Source organism: Oncorhynchus keta, unplaced genomic scaffold (genome assembly GCF_023373465.1).
Source record: "Oncorhynchus keta strain PuntledgeMale-10-30-2019 unplaced genomic scaffold, Oket_V2 Un_contig_27070_pilon_pilon, whole genome shotgun sequence".
Taxonomy (NCBI): Eukaryota; Metazoa; Chordata; class Actinopteri; order Salmoniformes; family Salmonidae; genus Oncorhynchus; species Oncorhynchus keta.
In genome coordinates, this window is record NW_026285322.1 from 1 (window position 1) to 5,171 (window position 5,171).

The window sequence follows — 5,171 nt, forward strand, 5'->3', positions numbered from 1 at the left end:
TATGGGTCTATGTAGTATTAGCAGGTTTAAGGTAGCCTCCTGTGCACAGAAGGGTATGGGTCTATGTAGTATTAGCAGGTTTAAGGTAGCCTCCTGTGCACAGAAGGGTATGGGTCTATGTAGTATTAGCAGGTTTAAGGTAGCCTCCTGTGCACAGAAGGGTATGGGTCTATGTAGTATTAGCAGGTTTAAGGTAGCCTCCCTGTGCACAGAAGGGTATGGGTCTATGTAGTATTAGCAGGTTTAAGGTAGCCTCCCTGTGCACAGAAGGGTATGGGTCTATGTAGTATTAGCAGGTTTAAGGTAGCCTCCCTGTGCACAGAAGGGTATGGGTCTATGTAGTATTAGCAGGTTTAAGGTAGCCTCCCTGTGCACAGAAGGGTATGGGTCTATGTAGTATTAGCAGGTTTAAGGTAGCCTCCTGTGCACAGAAGGGTATGGGTCTATGTAGTATTAGCAGGTTTAAGGTAGCCTCCTGTGCACAGAAGGGTATGGGTCTATGTAGTATTAGCAGGTTTAAGGTAGCCTCCCTGTGCACAGAAGGGTATGGGTCTATGTAGTATTAGCAGGTTTAAGGTAGCCTCCCTGTGCACAGAAGGGTATGGGTCTATGTAGTATTAGCAGGTTTAAGGTAGCCTCCCTGTGCACAGAAGGGTATGGGTCTATGTAGTATTAGCAGGTTTAAGGTAGCCTCCCTGTGCACAGAAGGGTATGGGTCCATGTAGTATTAGCAGGTTTAAGGTAGCCTCCTGTGCACAGAAGGGTATGGGTCTATGTAGTATTAGCAGGTTTAAGGTAGCCTCCCTGTGCACAGAAGGGTATGGGTCTATGTAGTATTAGCAGGTTTAAGGTAGCCTCCTGTGCACAGAAGGGTATGGGTCTATGTAGTATTAGCAGGTTTAAGGTAGCCTCCCTGTGCACAGAAGGGTATGGGTCTATGTAGTATTAGCAGGTTTAAGGTAGCCTCCTGTGCACAGAAGGGTATGGGTCTATGTAGTATTAGCAGGTTTAAGGTAGCCTCCCTGTGCACAGAAGGGTATGGGTCTATGTAGTATTAGCAGGTTTAAGGTAGCCTCCCGTGCACAGAAGGGTATGGGTCTATGTAGTATTAGCAGGTTTAAGGTAGCCTCCCTGTGCACAGAAGGGTATGGGTCTATGTAGTATTAGCAGGTTTAAGGTAGCCTCCCTGTGCACAGAAGGGTATGGGTCTATGTAGTATTAGCAGGTTTAAGGTAGCCTCCCTGTGCACAGAAGGGTATGGGTCTATGTAGTATTAGCAGGTTTAAGGTAGCCTCCTGTGCACAGAAGGGTATGGGTCCATGTAGTATTAGCAGGTTTAAGGTAGCCTCCTGTGCACAGAAGGGTATGGGTCTATGTAGTATTAGCAGGTTTAAGGTAGCCTCCCATGCACAGAAGGGTATGGGTCTATGTAGTATTAGCAGGTTTATGGTAGCCTCCTAGCACAGAAGGGTATGGGTCCATGTAGTATTAGCAGGTTTAAGGTAGCCCTGCACAGAAGGGTATGGGTCCATGTAGTATTTAGCAGGTTTGTTGGTAGCTCCCAGCACAGAAGGGTATGGGTCATGTAGTATTAGCAGGTTTAAGGTAGCCTCCCTGTGCACAGAAGGGTATGGGTCATGTAGTAATAGCAGGTTTAGGTAGCTCTCCCTGTGCACAGAAGGGTATGGGTCCATGTAGTATTAGCAGGTTTAAGGTAGCTCCCAGCACAGAAGGGTATGTCATGTAGCATTAGCAGGTTTTGGGTAGCCCCCCAGCACAGAAGGGCATGGGTCCATGTAGTATTAGCAGGAAGCCTCCTGTGCACAGAAGGGCATGTGGGTCCATGTGAATAGCAGAAGGGAGAAGGGTATGGGTCTATGTAGTATTAGCAGGTTTACAGCCCCAGCACAGAAGGGTATGGGTCATGCATTAGCAGGTTTAAGGTAGCCCCAGTGCACAGAAGGGTAGGTGTAGCATTAGCAGGTTTAAGGTAGCCCCAGCACAGAAGGGTATGGTCTCATGTAGTAATAGCAGGTTTAAGGTAGCCCCTGTGCACAGAAGGGTATGGGTCCATGTAGCATTAGCAGGTTTAAGGTAGCCTCCCTGTGCACAGAAGGGCATGGTCTCATGTAGCACAAGCAGGTTTGTTGCAGCCCCAGCACAGAAGGGTATGGGTCCATGTAGTATTAGCAGGTTTGCTGTTTGGCACAGAAGGGCATAGCCTCCATGTAGTATTAGCAGGTTTAAGGTAGCCTCTCCAGCACAGAAGGGTATGGGTCTATGAGTATTACAGGTCGAAGGTGAGTCCCAGCACAGAAGGGCATGGGTCCATGTAGCACAGTGGGTTTGCTGCAGTCTCCAGCACAGAAGGGTATGGGTCTATGTAGTATTAGCAGGTTTAAGGTAGCCTCCTGTGCACAGAAGGGTATGGGTCTATGTAGTATTAGCAGGTTTAAGGTAGCCTCCTGTGCACAGAAGGGTATGGGTCCATGTAGTATTAGCAGGTTTAAGGTAGCCTCCCTGTGCACAGAAGGGTATGGGTCTATGTAGTATTAGCAGGTTTAAGGTAGCCTCCCTGTGCACAGAAGGGTATGGGTCTATGTAGTATTAGCAGGTTTAAGGTAGCCTCCCTGTGCACAGAAGGGTATGGGTCTATGTAGTATTAGCAGGTTTAAGGTAGCCTCCTGTGCACAGAAGGGTATGGGTCTATGTAGTATTAGCAGGTTTAAGGTAGCCTCCCTGTGCACAGAAGGGTATGGGTCTATGTAGTATTAGCAGGTTTAAGGTAGCCTCCTGTGCACAGAAGGGTATGGGTCTATGTAGTATTAGCAGGTTTAAGGTAGCCTCCTGTGCACAGAAGGGTATGGGTCTATGTAGTATTAGCAGGTTTAAGGTAGCCTCCCTGTGCACAGAAGGGTATGGGTCTATGTAGTATTAGCAGGTTTAAGGTAGCCTCCTGTGCACAGAAGGGTATGGGTCTATGTAGTATTAGCAGGTTTAAGGTAGCCTCCCTGTGCACAGAAGGGTATGGGTCTATGTAGTATTAGCAGGTTTAAGGTAGCCTCCCTGTGCACAGAAGGGTATGGGTCTATGTAGTATTAGCAGGTTTAAGGTAGCCTCCCTGTGCACAGAAGGGTATGGGTCTATGTAGTATTAGCAGGTTTAAGGTAGCCTCCCTGTGCACAGAAGGGTATGGGTCCATGTAGTATTAGCAGGTTTAAGGTAGCCTCCTGTGCACAGAAGGGTATGGGTCTATGTAGTATTAGCAGGTTTAAGGTAGCCTCCTGTGCACAGAAGGGTATGGGTCTATGTAGTATTAGCAGGTTTAAGGTAGCCTCCTGTGCACAGAAGGGTATGGGTCTATGTAGTATTAGCAGGTTTAAGGTAGCCTCCTGTGCACAGAAGGGTATGGGTCTATGTAGTATTAGCAGGTTTAAGGTAGCCTCCCTGTGCACAGAAGGGTATGGGTCTATGTAGTATTAGCAGGTTTAAGGTAGCCTCCCGTGCACAGAAGGGTATGGGTCTATGTAGTATTAGCAGGTTTAAGGTAGCCTCCTGTGCACAGAAGGGTATGGGTCTATGTAGTATTAGCAGGTTTAAGGTAGCCTCCTGTGCACAGAAGGGTATGGGTCTATGTAGTATTAGCAGGTTTAAGGTAGCCTCCCTGTGCACAGAAGGGCATGGGTCCATGTAGTATTAGCAGGTTTAAGGTAGCCTCCTAGCACAGAAGGGTATGGGTCCATGTAGTATTAGCAGGTTTAAGGTAGCCTCCCTGTGCACAGAAGGGTATGGGTCTATGTAGTATTAGCAGGTTTAAGGTAGCCTCCCTGTGCACAGAAGGGTATGGGTCTATGTAGTATTAGCAGGTTTAAGGTAGCCTCCCTGTGCACAGAAGGGTATGGGTCTATGTAGTATTAGCAGGTTTAAGGTAGCCTCCTGTGCACAGAAGGGTATGGGTCTATGTAGTATTAGCAGGTTTAAGGTAGCCTCCTGTGCACAGAAGGGTATGGGTCTATGTAGTATTAGCAGGTTTAAGGTAGCCTCCTGTGCACAGAAGGGTATGGGTCTATGTAGTATTAGCAGGTTTAAGGTAGCCTCCTGTGCACAGAAGGGTATGGGTCTATGTAGTATTAGCAGGTTTAAGGTAGCCTCCTGTGCACAGAAGGGTATGGGTCTATGTAGTATTAGCAGGTTTAAGGTAGCCTCCTGTGCACAGAAGGGTATGGGTCTATGTAGTATTAGCAGGTTTAAGGTAGCCTCCTGTGCACAGAAGGGTATGGGTCTATGTAGTATTAGCAGGTTTAAGGTAGCCTCCCTGTGCACAGAAGGGTATGGGTCTATGTAGTATTAGCAGGTTTAAGGTAGCCTCCCTGTGCACAGAAGGGTATGGGTCTATGTAGTATTAGCAGGTTTAAGGTAGCCTCCCTGTGCACAGAAGGGTATGGGTCTATGTAGTATTAGCAGGTTTAAGGTAGCCTCCCTGTGCACAGAAGGGTATGGGTCTATGTAGTATTAGCAGGTTTAAGGTAGCCTCCTGTGCACAGAAGGGTATGGGTCTATGTAGTATTAGCAGGTTTAAGGTAGCCTCCCTGTGCACAGAAGGGTATGGGTCTATGTAGTATTAGCAGGTTTAAGGTAGCCTCCTGTGCACAGAAGGGTATGGGTCTATGTAGTATTAGCAGGTTTAAGGTAGCCTCCTGTGCACAGAAGGGTATGGGTCTATGTAGTATTAGCAGGTTTAAGGTAGCCTCCCTGTGCACAGAAGGGTATGGGTCTATGTAGTATTAGCAGGTTTAAGGTAGCCTCCTGTGCACAGAAGGGTATGGGTCTATGTAGTATTAGCAGGTTTAAGGTAGCCTCCTGTGCACAGAAGGGTATGGGTCTATGTAGTATTAGCAGGTTTAAGGTAGCCTCCTGTGCACAGAAGGGTATGGGTCTATGTAGTATTAGCAGGTTTAAGGTAGCCTCCCTGTGCACAGAAGGGTATGGGTCTATGTAGTATTAGCAGGTTTAAGGTAGCCTCCCTGTGCACAGAAGGGTATGGGTCTATGTAGTATTAGCAGGTTTAAGGTAGCCTCCTGTGCACAGAAGGGTATGGGTCTATGTAGTATTAGCAGGTTTAAGGTAGCCTCCCTGTGCACAGAAGGGTATGGGTCTATGTAGTATTAGCA

At 47.5% G+C, this 5,171-nt stretch overlaps 1 long non-coding RNA gene across 49 annotated transcripts; it reads left to right on the forward strand.

Annotated features, from left to right (window-relative positions):
* Nucleotides 1-149: 149 nt before the first annotated feature.
* On the forward strand, nucleotides 150-5,079 carry LOC127922773 (uncharacterized). Of its 49 annotated transcripts, none has more exons than XR_008112273.1 (10): nucleotides 150-406; nucleotides 515-734; nucleotides 789-843; nucleotides 1,007-1,061; nucleotides 1,116-1,280; nucleotides 2,505-2,669; nucleotides 2,996-3,215; nucleotides 3,757-3,921; nucleotides 4,300-4,519; nucleotides 4,954-5,073. It is a non-coding gene; the product is annotated as an uncharacterized LOC127922773 (long non-coding RNA). The 49 variants fall into 49 exon arrangements; XR_008112261.1 differs by lacking the exon at nucleotides 789-843 and adding an exon at nucleotides 898-952; XR_008112287.1 differs by having other exon boundaries at nucleotides 515-679.
* Nucleotides 5,080-5,171: the final 92 nt, after the last annotated feature.